At 48.3% G+C, this 16,678-nt stretch overlaps 3 non-coding genes across 3 annotated transcripts; all 3 read left to right on the forward strand.

Moving 5' to 3' along the window:
- The first annotated feature begins 3,421 nt into the window (after nucleotides 1-3,421).
- trnag-ucc (transfer RNA glycine (anticodon UCC)) lies at nucleotides 3,422-3,493 on the forward strand. Its single transcript has one exon. It is a non-coding gene; the product is annotated as a tRNA-Gly (tRNA).
- Nucleotides 3,494-10,659: 7,166 nt separating this feature from the next.
- trnag-ucc (transfer RNA glycine (anticodon UCC)) lies at nucleotides 10,660-10,731 on the forward strand. The gene has a single exon. It is a non-coding gene; the product is annotated as a tRNA-Gly (tRNA).
- A 3,547-nt stretch (nucleotides 10,732-14,278) lies between these two features.
- trnag-ucc (transfer RNA glycine (anticodon UCC)) lies at nucleotides 14,279-14,350 on the forward strand. The gene has a single exon. It is a non-coding gene; the product is annotated as a tRNA-Gly (tRNA).
- The last annotated feature ends 2,328 nt before the right edge of the window (nucleotides 14,351-16,678 follow it).

A 16,678-nucleotide genomic window follows, 5' to 3' on the forward strand; every position in this document is an offset into this window, starting at 1 on the left:
ATTCTCTTACTTTCATGGTGATCCCTTTGCATATTTTATGCCAATTGTGCATTTTAAAAAAAAACATTTGAAGGTTCTCGGCCCGAAACGTCAGCTTTTGTGTTCCGAAGATGCTGCTTGGCCTGCTGTGTTCATCCAGCTCCACACTTTGTTATCTTGGATTCTCCAACATCTGCAGTTGCCCTTGTCTCTGATCTCTTGGAACAGTTGCTGTTTTGCAGTCAGATAACACTTCAGTCAGTTACGTTTTCCAATGGAATTAGGTGAAGCTAATATTTCGTCCCTTAGTCTGTTATTTGACAATAGTGTGCGAGTAAGGTGTGTTTTGATTCAAGCCTGGTAGCTTGATCACTCAAAAAGCAATGCCTTACACTTGACCTCAGGAACGAACAAGTAGTTGGTGTCTCGGCCAAGGTTGAGAAATGTAGGTTTGGTTCATGTCATTGTCAATTTTGGTCAAAAAATGATCTCACATTACTCAACATTGATTCCCACTCATTGGAGGAGGATACACTGACACGTTAATAAGTATTATCGTGAAGAGGAGTCATTTGGGAATGATATTCCCAAGAGGAAAAAGAGGAAAAGTCCATTCTGTTCACAGACATTTCAGCTCTCAGTGAATCCAGTGCCTGGATTGAGTGCTATTAGTCAGACTGACGGAATGTCATCAGATGCACACACACTGTATTTCCATATGCTAATAATTGCCCAGCTCCCACCCTATCATAGATAATAGGAACTGCAGGTGCTGGAGAATCCGAGATAACAAGGTTTAGAGCTGGATGAACACAGCAGGCCAAGCAGCAACTTTGGAGCGGCAAGGCTGACGTTCCTTCATCAGAAATGGGGGAGGCGATGGGGTCTCTGAAATAAATAGGGAGAGCGGGGGAGGAGAATAGAAGGCGGTGAGAGGAGACACTAGCTGGACAGGACACAGACAAGTCAAAGATGCAGGGATGGAGCCCGTAAAGATGAGTGTAGGTGGGGGGTTAGGGAGGAGATAGGATAGTCCCGTGGGGGCGGGTACAGTTCAAGGTAGTGGGATGAGGTTAGTAGGGAAGAAATGGGGGTGCAGCTTGATGTGGGAGGAGGGGATAGGTGAGAGGTAGAACACGTTAGGGAGTGGGGACGGGCTGAGCTGGTTTTGGGATGCTGTAGGGGGACGGGAGATATTGAAGCTGGTGAAATCCACATTGATACCACTGGGCTGCAGGGTTCCCAAGCGGAATATGAGTTGTAGTTTTCTCCCCCTCCCACTCCACAGAAAACAAAGCTTAGCCAAACTCGTCCTCACCCTCAACAACTTCTCTTTCAATTCTTCCCACTTCCTACAGACAAAGGGGGTGGCCATGGGTTACCCACATGGGCTCAAGCTACGCCTGCCTCTTTGTACGTTACATGGAACAATCCCTCTTCCGTACATACACTGGCCCTAAACCCCACCTTTTCCTCCGTTACATTGATGACTGAATCGGCACCGCCTCGTGCTCCCATGAGGAGCCGAAGAGTTCATCCAGTTCATCAAAACCTCCCACACCAACCGCAAGTTTATCTGGACCATCTCTAACAGCTCTCTCACCTTCCTCAACTTCTCTGTACCCATCTCTAGCAACAACATGGAAAGTGATATCTATTTCAAGCCCACCGACTCCCACAGCTACCTGGAAAACACCTCCTCCAACCCACCTTCCTGCAAAAATGCCATCCCCATTCCCATTTCCTTTGCCTCAGCCGCATCTGCTCCCAGGATGAGGCATGGCATTCCTGTATTTCAGATATGTGCTCATTTTTCTAGGACCACAACTTGCGCCCCAGCAGTGTTTGATAACGCCCTCGATAGTGTCTTCCACATTTACTGCAACTCATCCCCCACACCCTGTCTTCGCAATAACATTAAAAATGTATCCCCCACAACATCACGTACCAGCCGGACAACCTCCGGATCCAACGCATCATTCTCCAACACCTCTGCCATCTGCAATCCGACCCCACCACTAAAGACATTTTTCCCTCCCCAACCTTGTCTGCTTTCCAGACGGACCATTCTCTCTATGGCTCCATTGTCCACTCCACACTGCCCTCCAGCCACACCACACCCAGCACTTTTCCTTCCAACTACAGGAGGAGCTACACCTCCCCCATCTCCCCGATGCCAGGCCGCAAGAAGACTTTCCACATCAAGCAGATGTTTACCTGCACATCTACCAATGTGGTATACTGCATACGCTGTTTCCGTTGTGGCCTCCTCTCCATCGGGGAAAACAAGCAGAGGCTTGGGGATTGCTTTGCACAACACCTACGCTCGGTTCGCACTAATCAACTGCACCTCCCAGTCGCGAGCCATTTCAACTCCCCGTTCCATTCCTTTGACAACATGTCCATCCTGGCCCTTCTACAGTGCCACAATGTTGCTACGCGAAGGTTGCAGGAAAAGCACCTCATATTCCGCGTGGGAACCTTGCAGCCCAATGGTATTATTGTGGACTTCACAAGCTTCAAAATCTCCCCTTCCCCCATACCGCACACCAAAACCAGCCCGGGTCGACCCCACCTCCCTAACCTGTGCTTCCTCTCATCTGTCCCCTCCTCCTACCTCAAGCCGCACCCCCATTTCCGACCGACTAGCCTCATCCAGCCGCTCTTGAACTGTCTGTCCTCCCTGGAATGACCTGTCTCCTCCCTACCTCCCCAGCTACACTCACCTTTACTGGCTCCATCCCCGCCTCTTTGACCTGTCTGTCTCTTCACCACCTATCTTCTCCTCTATCCATCTTCGATCCACCTCCCCCTCTCTCCCTATATATTTCAGAACCCCCTTCCACTCCCCCTTTTCTGAGGAGGTGTCGACGCCCGAAACATCAGCTTTCCTGCTCCTCTGATGCTGCTTGACCTGCTGTGTTCACCTAGCTCCACACCTTGTTATTCCACCTTGTAGTAGTTGATCTGCTCATCAGCCATCTGCTGTATCTTCATCGCGACAGCGGTGTTTTTATGTGAGATATCTCAACCTCTTCAATCCTCTAAATGGTTTGAAGTACCCATACCGCACTCCGACTGAAGATTCTCCCTAACCTCTGCATCAATGAATCAGGTCGATGATCGCCTGACCATGAATCCCCTTCGAATGCTTAATGCCCGTTGTATTTACAGCAAGGAGTTGCACATACTGGAGATTGAAAAGAAAAGACAGAAATTACTGTTGAAAATCTTGAGGCCTGCAAGCTTCTGTAGGGTGAAAGTCGAGTGAAGGTTTCGAAACCAGTTATTGTTCTTCAGAACTGCGAAGTAGTGATGCTGATGGGGCCAAACCTTCAGAGTTTCACCAGCCATTTGTGATTTCTTCCAGAGCAAATGACTTTGTCATGATGATGATCTTTCTTTCATATGTTTGAGAATCAGGGGCACTATCAGCAGCAGAGCGGTGGTGGTATAGTGGTGAGCATAGCTGCCTTCCAAGCAGTTGACCCGGGTTCAATTCCTGGCCATCGCAAGCCTGTGCATTTTTAATCGGTGTTCAACAATGTGCACCCATATTAAACAAGTGGGATTTCAGCCCTCACTTTCGCTGAAGGTTAAGCGAATGTTTCATTCTATTATAAGACAGACCCACCAGATCATTCTCTGACTTTCATGGTGATCCCTTTGCATATTTTATACCAATTGTGCATTTTAAAAAAAAACATTTGAAGGTTCTCGGCCCGAAACGTCAGCTTTTGTGGTCCGAAGATGCTGCTTGGCCTGCTGTGTTCATCCAGCTCCACACTTTGTTATCTTGGATTCTCCAGCATCTGCAGTTGCGCTTGTCTCTGATCGCTTGGAACAGTTGCTGTTTTGCAGTCAGATAACACTTCAGTCAGTTACGTTTTCCAATGGAATTAGGTGAATCTAATATTTCGTCCCTTAGTCTGTTATTTGACAATAGTGTGCGAGTAAGGCGTGTTTTGATTCAAGCCTGGTAGCTTGATCACTCAAAAAGCAATGCCTTACACTTGACCTCAGGAACGAACAAGAAGTTGGTGTCTCGGCCAAGGTTGAGAAATGTAGGTTTGGTTCATGCCATTGTCAATTTTGGTCAAAAAATGATCTCACATTACTCAACATTGATTCCCACTCATTGGAGGAGGATACACTGACACGTTAATAAGTATTATCGTGAAGAGGAGTCATTTGGGAATGATATTCCCAAGAGGAAAAAGAGGAAAAGTCCATTCTGTTCACAGACATTTCAGCTCTCAGTGAATCCAGTGCCTGGATTGAGTGCTATTAGTCAGACTGACGGAATGTCATCAGATGCACACACACTGTATTTCCAAATGCTTAAAATTGCCCAGCTCCCACCCTATCATAGATAATAGGAACTGCAGGTGTTGGAGAATCCGAGATAACAAGATTTAGAGCTGGATGAACACAGCAGGCCAAGCAGCATCTTTGGAGCGGCAAGGCTGACGTTCCTTCATCAGAAATGGGGGAGGCGATGGGGTCTCTGAAATAAATAGGGAGAGCGGGGGAGGAGAATAGAAGGCGGTGAGAGGAGACGCTAGCTGGACAGGACACAGACAAGTCAAAGATGCAGGGATGGAGCCCGTAAAGATGAGTGTAGGTGGGGGGTTAGGGAGGAGATAGGATAGTCCCGTGGGGGCGGGTACAGTTCTAGGTAGTGGGATGAGGTTAGTAGGGAAGAAATGGGGGTGCAGCTTGATGTGGGAGGAGGGGATAGGTGAGAGGTAGAACACGTTAGGGAGTGGGGACGGGCTGAGCTGGTTTTGGGATGCTGTAGGGGGACGGGAGATATTGAAGCTGGTGAAATCCACATTGATACCACTGGGCTGCAGGGTTCCCAAGCGGAATATGAGTTGTAGTTTTCTCCCCCTCCCACTCCACAGAAAACAAAGCTTAGCCAAACTCGTCCTCACCCTCAACAACTTCTCTTTCAATTCTTCCCACTTCCTACAGACAAAGGGGGTGGCCATGGGTTACCCATGTGGGCTCAAGCTATGCCTGCCTCTATGTACGTTACATGGAACAATCCCTCTTCCGTACATACACTGGCCCTAAACCCCACCTTTTCCACCGTTACATTGATGATTGAATCGGCACCGCCTCGTGCTCCCATGAGGAGCCGAAGAGTTCATCCAGTTCATCAAAACCTCCCACACCAACTTCAAGTTCACCTGGACCATCTCTAACAGCTCTCTCACCTTCCTCAACTTCTCTGTACCCATCTCTAGCAACAACATGGAAAGTGATATCTATTTCAAGCCCACCGACTCCCACAGCTACCTGGAAAACACCTCCTCCAACCCACCTTCCTGCAAAAATGCCATCCCCATTCCCATTTCCTTTGCCTCAGCCGCATCTGCTCCCAGGATGAGGCATGGCATTCCTGTATTTCTCAGATGTGCTCATTTTCCTAGGACCACCACTTGCGCCCCCGCAGTGTTTGATAACGCCCTCGATAGTGTCTTCCACATTTACTGCAACTCATCCCCCACACCCTGTCTTCGCAATAACATTAAAAATGTATCCCCCTCAACATCACGTACCACCCCGACAACCTCCGGATCCAACGCATCATTCTCCAACACCTCTGCCATCTGCAATCCGACCCCACCACTAAAGACATTTTTCCCTCCCCAACCTTGTCTGCTTTCCAGACGGACCATTCTCTCTACGGCTCCATTGTCCGCTCCACACTGCCCTCCAGCCCCACCACACCCAGCACTTTTCCTTCCAACTACAGGAGGTGCTACACCTCCCCCATCTCCCCGATGCCAGGCCGCAAGAAGACTTTCCACATCAAGCAGATGTTTGCCTGCACATCTACCAATGTGGTATACTGCATACGCTGTTTCCGTTGTGGCCTCCTCTCCATCGGGGAAAACAAGCAGAGGCTTGAGGATTGCTTTGCACAACACGTACGCTCGGTTCGCACTACTCAACTGCACCTCCCAGTCGCGAACCATTTCAACTCCCCGTCCCAATCCTTTGACAACATGTCCATCCTGGCCCTCCTACAGTGCCACAATGTTGCTACGCGAAGGTTGCAGGAAAAGCACCTCATATTCCGCGTGGGAACCCTGCAGCCCAATGGTATTATTGTGGACTTCACAAGCTTCAAAATCTCCCCTTCCCCCATACCGCACACCAAAACCAGCCCGGGTCGTCCCCACCTCCCTAACCTGTCCTTCCTCTCATCTGTCCCCTCCTCCCACCTCAAGCCGCACCCCCAATTCCTACCGACTAGCCTCATCCAGCCGCCCTTGAACTGTCTGTCCTCCCTGGACTGACCTGTCTCCTCCCTACCTCCCCAACTACACTCATCTTTACTGTCTCCATCCCCGCCTATTTGACCTGTCTGTCTCTTCACCACCTATCTTCTCCTCTATCCGTCTTCGATCCACCTCCCCCTCTCTCCCTATTTATTTCAGAACCCCCTTCCACTCCCCCTTTTCTGAGGAGGTGTCGACGCCCGAAACATCAGCTTTCCTGCTCCTCTGATGCTGCTTGACCTGCTGTGTTCACCCAGCTCCACACCTTGTTATTCCACCTTGTAGTAGTTGATCTGCTCATCAGCCATCTGCTGTATCTTCATTGCGACAGCGGTGTTTTTATGTGAGATATCTCAACCTCTTCAATCCTCTAAATGGTTTGAAGTACCCATACCGCACTCCGACTGAAGATTCTCCCTAACCTCTGCATCAATGAATCAGGTCGATGATCGCCTGACCATGAATCCCCTTCGAATGCTTAATGCCCGTTGTATTTACAGCAAGGAGTTGCACATACTGGAGATTGAAAAGAAAAGACAGAAATTACTGTTGAAAATCTTGAGGCCTGCAAGCTTCTGTAGGGTGAAAGTCGAGTGAAGGTTTCGAAACCAGTTATTGTTCTTCAGAACTGTGAAGTAGTGATGCTGATGGGGCCAAACCTTCAGAGTTTCGCCAGCCATTTGTGATTTCTTCCAGTGCAAATGACCTTGTCATGATGATGATCTTTCTTTCGTATGTTTGAGAATCAGGGGCACTGTCAGCAGCAGAGCGGTGGTGGTATAGTGGTGAGCATAGCTGCCTTCCAAGCAGTTGACTCGGGTTCAATTCGTGGCCATCGCAAGCCTGTGCATTTTTAATCGGTGTTCAACAATGTGCACCCATATTAAACGAGTGGGATTCCACACCTCACTTTCGCTGAAGGTTAAGCGAATGTTTCATTCTATTATATGACAGACCCACCAGATCATTCTCTTACTTTCATGGTGATCCCTTTGCATATTTTATACCAATTGTGCATTTTAAAAAAAAACATTTGAAGGTTCTCGGCCCGAAACGTCAGCTTTTGTGTTCCGAAGATGCTGCTTGGCCTGCTGTGTTCATCCAGCTCCACACTTTGTTATCTTGGATTCTCCAGCATCTGCAGTTGCCCTTGTCTCTGATCGCTTGGAACAGTTGCTGTTTTGCAGTCAGATAACACTTCAGTCAGTTACGTTTTCCAATGGAATTAGGTGAATCTAATATTTCGTCCCTTAGTCTGTTATTTGACAATAGTGTGCGAGTAAGGTGTGTTTTGATTCAAGCCTGGTAGCTTGATCACTCAAAAAGCAATGCCTTACACTTGACCTCAGGAACGAACAAGAAGTTGGTGTCTCGGCCAAGGTTGAGAAATGTACGTTTGGTTCATGTCATTGTCAATTTTGGTCAAAAAATGATCTCACATTACTCAACATTGATTCCCACTCATTGGAGGAGGATACACTGACACGTTAATAAGTATTATCGTGAAGAGGAGTCATTTGGGAATGATATTCCCAAGAGGAAAAAGAGGAAAAGTCCATTCTGTTCACAGACATTTCAGCTCTCAGTGAATCCAGTGCCTGGATTGAGTGCTATTAGTCAGACTGACGGAATGTCATCAGATGCACACACAGTGTATTTCCAAATGCTAAAAATTGCCCAGCTCCCACCCTATCATAGATAATAGGAACTGCAGGTGCTGGAGAATCCGAGATAACAAGGTTTAGAGCTGGATGAACACAGCAGGCCAAGCAGCATCTTTGGAGCGGCAAGGCTGACGTTCCTTCATCAGAAATGGGGGAGGCGATGGGGTCTCTGAAATAAATAGGGAGAGCAGGGGAGGAGAATAGAAGGCGGTGAGAGGAGACGCTAGCTGGACAGGACACAGACAAGTCAAAGATGCAGGGATGGAGCCCGTAAAGATGAGTGTAGGTGGGGGGTTAGGGAAGAGATAGGATAGTCCCGTGGGGGCGGGTACAGTTCAAGGTAGTGGGATGAGGTTAGTAGGGAAGAAATGGGGGTGCAGCTTGATGTGGGAGGAGGGGATAGGTGAGAGGTAGAACACGTTAGGGAGTGGGGACGGCCTGAGCTGGTTTTGGGATGCTGTAGGGGGACGGGAGATATTGAAGCTGGTGAAATCCACATTGATACCACTGGGCTGCAGGGTTCCCAAGCGGAATATGAGTTGTAGTTTTCTCCACCTCCCAATCCTCAGAAATCAAAGCTTAGCCAAACTCGTCCTCACCCTCAACAACTTCTCTTTCAATTCTTCCCACTTCCTACAGACAAAGGGGGTGGCCATGGGTTACCCACATGGGCTCAAGCTACGCCTGCCTCTTTGTACGTTACATGGAACAATCCCTCTTCCGTACATACACTGGCCCTAAACCCCACCTTTTCCTCCGTTACATTGATGACTGAATCGGCACCGCCTCGTGCTCCCATGAGGAGCCGAAGAGTTCATCCAGTTCATCAAAACCTCCCACACCAACTTCAAGTTTACCTGGACCATCTCTAACAGCTCTCTCACCTTCCTCAACTTCTCTGTATCCATCTCGAGCAACAACATGGAAAGTGATATCTATTTCAAGCCCACCGACTCCCACAGCTACCTGGAAAAAACCGCCTCCAACCCACCTTCCTGCAAAAATGCCATCCCCATTCCCATTTACTTTGCCTCAGCCGCATCTGCTCCCAGGATGAGGCATGGCATTCCTGTATTTCTCAGATGTGCTCATTTTTCTAGGACCACAACTTGCGCCCCCGCAGTGTTTGATAACGCCCTCGATAGTGTCTTCCACATTTACTGCAACTCATCCCCCACACCCTGTCTTCGCAATAACATTAAAAATGTATCCCCCTCAACATCACGTACCACCCCGACAACCTCCGGATCCAACGCATCATTCTCCAACACCTCTGCCATCTGCAATCCGACCCCACCACGAAAGACATTTTTCAATCCCCAACCTTGACTGCTTTCCAGACGGACCATTCTCTCTATGGCTCAATTGTCCGCTCCACACTGCCCTCCAGCCACACCACACCCAGCACTTTTCCTTCCAACTACAGGAGGTGCTACACCTCCCCCATCTCCCCGATGCCAGGCCGCAAGAAGACTTTCCACATCAAGCAGATGTTTACCTGCACATCTACCAATGTGGTATACTGCATACGCTGTTTCCGTTGTGGCCTCCTCTCCATCGGGGAAAACAAGCAGAGGCTTGGGGATTGCTTTGCACAACACCTACGCTCGGTTCGCACTAATCAACTGCACCTCCCAGTCGCGAACCATTTCAACTCCCCGTCCAATTCCTTTGACAACATGTCCATCCTGGCCCTCCTACAGTGCCACAATGTTGCTTCGCGAAGGTTGCAGGAAAAGCACCTCATATTCCGCGTGGGAACCCTGCAGCCCAATTGTATTATTGTGGACTTCACAAGCTTCAAAATCTCCCCTTCCCTCATACCGCACACCAAAACCAGCCCGGGTCGTCCCCACCTCCCTAACCTGTCCTTCCTCTCATCTGCCCCCTCCTCCCACCTCAAGCCGCACCCCCATTTCCTACCGACTAGCCTCATCCAGCCGCCCTTGAACTGTCTGTCCTCCCTGGACTGACCTGTCTCCTCCCTACCTCCCCAGCTACACTCACCTTTACTGGCTCCATCCCCGCCTCTTTGACCTGTCTGTCTCTTCACCACCTATCTTCTCCTCTATCCATCTTCGATCCACCTCCCCCTCTCTCCCTATTTATTTCAGAACCCCCTTCCACTCCCCCTTTTCTGAGGAGGTGTCGACGCCCGAAACATCAGCTTTCCTGCTCCTCTGATGCTGCTTGACCTGCTGTGTTCACCCAGCTCCACACCTTGTTATTCCACCTTGTAGTAGTTGATCTGCTCATCAGCCATCTGCTGTATCTTCATCGCGACAGCGGTGTTTTTATGTGAGATATCTCAACCTCTTCAATCCTCTAAATGGTTTGAAGTACCCATACCGCACTCCGACTGAAGATTCTCCCTAACCTCTGCATCAATGAATCAGGTCGATGATCGCCTGACCGTGAATCCCCTTCGAATGCTTAATGCCCGTTGTATTTACAGCAAGGAGTTGCACATACTGGAGATTGAAAAGAAAAGACAGAAATTACTGTTCAAAATCTTGAGGCCTGCAAGCTTCTGTAGGGTGAAAGTCGAGTGAAGGTTTTGAAACCAGTTATTGCTCTTCCGAACTGTGAAGTAGTGATGCTGATGGGGCCAAACCTTCAGAGTTTTGCCAGCCATTTGTGATTTCTTCCAGTGCAAATGACCTTGTCATGATGATGATCTTTCTTTCGTATGTTTGAGAATCAGGCACACTGTCAGCAGCAGAGCGGTGGTGGTATAGTGGTGAGCCTAGCTGCCTTCCAAGCAGTTGACCCGGGTTCAATTCCCGGCCGTCGCAAGCCTGTGCATTTTTAATCGGTGTTCAACAATGTGCACCCATATTAAACGAGTGGGATTCCACACCTCACTTTCGCTGAAGGTTAAGCGAATGTTTCATTCTATTATATGACAGACCCACCAGATCATTCTCTTACTTTCATGGTGATCCCTTTGCATATTTTATACCAATTGTGCATTTTAAAAAAAAACATTTGAAGGTTCTCGGCCCGAAACGTCAGCTTTTGTGTTCCGAAGATGCTGCTTGGCCTGCTGTGTTCATCCAGCTCCACACTTTGTTATCTTGGATTCTCCAGCATCTGCAGTTGCCCTTGTCTCTGATCTCTTGGAACAGTTGCTGTTTTGCAGTCAGATAACACTTCAGTCAGTTACGTTTTCCAATGGAATTAGGTGAATCTAATATTTCGTCCCTTAGTCTGTTATTTGACAATAGTGTGCGAGTAAGGTGTGTTTTGATTCAAGCCTGGTAGCTTGATCACTCAAAAAGCAATGCCTTACACTTGACCTCAGGAACGAACAAGAAGTTGGTGTCTCGGCCAAGGTTGAGAAATGTACGTTTGGTTCATGTCATTGTCAATTTTGGTCAAAAAATGATCTCACATTACTCAACATTGATTCCCACTCATTGGAGGAGGATACACTGACACGTTAATAAGTATTATCGTGAAGAGGAGTCATTTGGGAATGATATTCCCAAGAGGAAAAAGAGGAAAAGTCCATTCTGTTCACAGACATTTCAGCTCTCAGTGAATCCAGTGCCTGGATTGAGTGCTATTAGTCAGACTGACGGAATGTCATCAGATGCACACACACTGTATTTCCAAATGCTAAAAATTGCCCAGCTCCCACCCTATCATAGATAATAGGAACTGCAGGTGCTGGAGAATCCGAGATAACAAGGTTTAGAGCTGGATGAACACAGCAGGCCAAGCAGCATCTTTGGAGCGGCAAGGCTGACGTTCCTTCATCAGAAATGGGGGAGGCGATGGGGTCTCTGAAATAAATAGGGAGAGCGGGGGAGGAGAATAGAAGGCGGTGAGAGGAGATGCTAGCTGGACAGGACACAGACAAGTCAAAGATGCAGGGATGGAGCCCGTAAAGATGAGTGTAGGTGGGGGGTTAGGGAAGAGATAGGATAGTCCCGTGGGGGCGGGTACAGTTCAAGGTAGTGGGATGAGGTTAGTAGGGAAGAAATGGGGGTGCAGCTTGATGTGGGAAGAGGGGATAGGTGAGAGGTAGAACACGTTAGGGAGTGGGGACGGCCTGAGCTGGTTTTGGGATGCTGTAGGGGGACGGGAGATATTGAAGCTGGTGAAATCCATATTGATACCACTGGGCTGCAGGGTTCCCAAGCGGAATATGAGTTGTAGTTTTCTCCACCTCCCAATCCTCAGAAATCAAAGCTTAGCCAAACTCGTCCTCACCCTCAACAACTTCTCTTTCAATTCTTCCCACTTCCTACAGACAAAGGGGGTGGCCATGGGTTACCCACATGGGCTCAAGCTACGCCTGCCTCTTTGTACGTTACTTGGAACAATCCCTCTTCCGTACATACACTGGCCCTAAACCCCACCTTTTCCTCCGTTACATTGATGACTGAATCGGCACCGCCTCGTGCTCCCATGAGGAGCCGAAGAGTTCATCCAGTTCATCAAAATCTCCCACACCAACTTCAAGTTTACCTGGACCATCTCTAACAGCTCTCTCACCTTCCTCAACTTCTCTGTATCCATCTCTAGCAACAACATGGAAAGTGATATCTATTTCAAGCCCACCGACTCCCACAGCTACCTGGAAAAAACCTCCTCCAACCCACCTTCCTGCAAAAATGCCATCCCCATTCCCATTTCCTTTGCCTCAGCCGCATCTGCTCCCAGGATGAGGCATGGCATTCCTGTATTTCTCAGATGTGCTCATTTTTCTAGGACCACAACTTGCGCCCCCGCAGTGTTTGATAACGCCCTAGATAGTGTCTTCCACATTTACTGCAACTCATCCCCCACACCCTGTCTTCGCAATAACATTAAAAATGTATCCCCCTCAACATCACGTACCACCCCGACAACCTCTGGATCCAACGCATCATTCTCCAACACCTCTGCCATCTGCAATCCGACCCCACCACTAAAGACATTTTTCAATCCCCAACCTTGTCTGCTTTCCAGACGGACCATTCTCTCTATGGCTCAATTGTCCGCTCCACACTGCCCTCCAGCCACACCACACCCAGCACTTTTCCTTCCAACTACAGGAGGTGCTACACCTCCCCCATCTCCCCGATGCCAGGCCGCAAGACGACTTTCCACATCAAGCAGATGTTTACCTGCACATCTACCAATGTGGTATACTGCATACGCTGTTTCCGTTGTGGCCTCCTCTCCATCGGGGAAAACAAGCAGAGGCTTGGGGATTGCTTTGCACAACACCTACGCTCGGTTCGCACTAATCAACTGCACCTCCCAGTCGCGAACCATTTCAACTCCCCGTCCCATTCCTTTGACAACATGTCCATCCTGGCCCTCCTACAGTGCCACAATGTTGCTACGCGAAGGTTGCAGGAAAAGCACCTCATATTCCGCGTGGGAACCCTGCAGCCCAATGGTATTATTGTGGACTTCACAAGCTTCAAAATCTCCCCTTCCCTCATACCGCACACCAAAACCAGCCCGGGTCGTCCCCACCTCCCTAACCTGTCCTTCCTCTCATCTGTCCCCTCCTCCCACCTCAAGCCGCACCCCCATTTCCTACCGACTAGCCTCATCCAGCCGCCCTTGAACTGTCTGTCCTCCCTGGACTGACCTGTCTCCTCCCTACCTCTCCACCTACACTCACCTTTACTGGCTCCATCCCCGCCTCTTTGACCTGTCTGTCTCTTCACCACCTATCTTCTCCTCTATCCATCTTCGATCCACCTCCCCCTCTCTCCCTATTTATTTCAGAACCCCCTTCCACTCCCCCTTTTCTGAGGAGGTGTCGACGCCCGAAACATCAGCTTTCCTGCTCCTCTGATGCTGCTTGACCTGCTGTGTTCACCCAGCTCCACACCTTGTTATTCCACCTTGTAGTAGTTGATCTGCTCATCAGCCATCTGCTGTATCTTCATCGCGACAGCGGTGTTTTTATGTGAGATATCTCAACCTCTTCAATCCTCTAAATGGTTTGAAGTACCCATACCGCACTCCGACTGAAGATTCTCCCTAACCTCTGCATCAATGAATCAGGTCGATGATCGCCTGACCGTGAATCCCCTTCGAATGCTTAATGCCCGTTGTATTTACAGCAAGGAGTTGCACATACTGGAGATTGAAAAGAAAAGACAGAAATTACTGTTGAAAATCTTGAGGCCTGCAAGCTTCTGTAGGGTGAAAGTCGAGTGAAGGTTTCGAAACCAGTTATTGTTCTTCAGAACTGAAAAGTAGTGATGCTGATGGGGCCAAACCTTCAGAGTTTCGCCAGCCATTTGTGATTTCTTCCAGTGCAAATGACCTTGTCATGATGATGATCGTTCTTTCATATGTTTGAGAATCAGGGGCACTGTCAGCAGCAGAGCGGTGGTGGTATAGTGGTGAGCATAGCTGCCTTCCAAGCAGTTGACCCGGGTTCAATTCCCGGCCATCGCAAGCCTGTGCATTTTTAATCGGTGTTCAACAATGTGCACCCATATTAAACAAGTGGGATTTCAGCCCTCACTTTCGCTGAACGTTAAGCGAATGTTTCATTCTATTATATGACAGACCCACCAGATCATTCTCTGACTTTCATGGTGATCCCTTTGCATATTTTATACCAATTGTGCATTTTAAAAAAAAACATTTGAAGGTTCTCGGCCCGAAACGTCAGCTTTTGTGTTCCGAAGATGCTGCTTGGCCTGCTGTGTTCATCCAGCTCCACACTTTGTTCTCTTGGATTCTCCAGCATCTGCAGTTGCCCTTGTCTCTGATCTCTTGGAACAGTTGCTGTTTTGCAGTCAGATAACACTTCAGTCAGTTACGTTTTCCAATGGAATTAGGTGAATCTAATATTTCGTCCCTTAGTCTGTTATTTGACAATAGTGTGCGAGTAAGGTGTGTTTTGATTCAAGCCTGGTAGCTTGATCACTCAAAAAGCAATGCCTTACACTTGACCTCAGGAACGAACAAGAAGTTGGTGTCTCAGCCAAGGTTGAGAAATGCAGGTTTGGTTCATGTCACCGTCAATTTTGGTCAAAAAATGATCTCACATTACTCAACATTGATTCCCACTCATTGGAGGAGGATACACTGACACGTTAATAAGTATTATCGTGAAGAGGAGTCATTTGGGAATGATATTCCCAAGAGGAAAAAGAGGAAAAGTCCATTCTGTTCACAGACATTTCAGCTCTCAGTGAATCCAGTGCCTGGATTGAGTGCTATTAGTCAGACTGACGGAATGTCATCAGATGCACACACACTGTATTTCCACATGCTAAAAATTGCCCAGCTCCCACCCTATCATAGATAATTGGAACTGCAGGTGCTGGAGAATCCGAGATAACAAGGTTTAGAGCTGGATGAACACAGCAGGCCAAGCAGCATCTTTGGAGCGGCAAGGCTGACGTTCCTTCATCAGAAATGGGGGAGGCGATGGGGTCTCTGAAATAAATGCTTTAATGCAAGGAGTATCAGGAATAAAAGTGATGAACTTAGAGCATGGATCAGTACCTGGTGCTATGATGTTGTGGCTATAACAGAGACATGGGTTTCTCATGGGCAGGAATGGTTGCTGGATCTTCCAGGGTTTTGAACATTTAAAAAGAATAGGGAGGGGGGAAAAAGAGGAGGGGGTGTAGCACTACTAATCAGAGAGGGTATCACAGCTACAGAAGCTTCCATTGTCGAGGAAGATCTGCCTGAGTCAGTATGGGTGGAAATTAGGAACAGCAAGGGAGTAGTCACCTCGTTAGGGGTTTACTACAGGCCCCCCAATAGCAGCAGGGAGATTGAAGAAAGCATAGGTCGACAGATTTTGGAACAGTGTGCACGCAGTAGGGTTGTTGTAATGGGTGACTTTTACTTTCCTAATATTGATTGGAACCTCCTTCGAGCAGAAGATTTGAATGGAGCTGTTTTTGTAAGGTGTGTTCAGGAGGGTTTCCTAACGCAGTACGTTGACAGGCCGACGAGGGGAGAGGCCATTCTAGACTTGGTGCTCGGAAACGAGCCGGGGCAGGTATCAGATCTTGTGGTGGGAGAGCATTTTGGTGATAGTGACCTTAACTGCCTCACATTCTACATAGCTATGGAGAAGGAGAGGATTAGGCAAAATGGGAGGATATTTAATTGGGGAAGAGGAAACTATGATGCGATTAGACATGAGTTAGGAAGCATGGACTGGGAGCAGTTGTTCCATGGTAAGGGAACTATAGACATGTGGAGACTGTTTAAGGAACAGTTGTTGCGAGTGATGAGTAAATATGTCCCTCTGAGACAGGCAAGAAGGGGTAAGATAAAGGAACCTTGGATGACGAGAGCGGTGGAGCTTCTAGTGAAAAGGAAGAAGGTAGCTTACATAAGGTGGAGGAAGCTAGGGTCAAGTTCAGCTAGAGAGGATTACATGCAGGCAAGGAAGGAGCTCAAAAATGGTCTGAGGAGAGCCAGGAGGGGGCACAAGAAAGACTTGGCAGAAGGAATCCGGGAAAACACAAAGGCATTTTACACTTACGTGAGGAATAAGAGAATGATCAAAGAAAGAGTAGGGCCGATCAGGGATAGCATAGGGAACTTGTGTGTGGAGCCTGAGGAGGTAGGGGAAGCCCTAAATGAGTTTTTTGCTTCTGTCTTTATGAAAGAAATGAACTTTGTAGTGAATGAAACCTTTGAAGAGCAGGTTTGCATGCTGGAATGGATAGTGAGAGAGGAAGCTGATGTGCGGAAAATTTTGTCAAACATTAAGATTGACAAGTCGCCAGGCCCGGATCAGATTTGTCC

Source organism: Stegostoma tigrinum, chromosome 46 (genome assembly GCF_030684315.1).
Source record: "Stegostoma tigrinum isolate sSteTig4 chromosome 46, sSteTig4.hap1, whole genome shotgun sequence".
Lineage (NCBI taxonomy): Eukaryota > Metazoa > Chordata > Chondrichthyes > Orectolobiformes > Stegostomatidae > Stegostoma > Stegostoma tigrinum.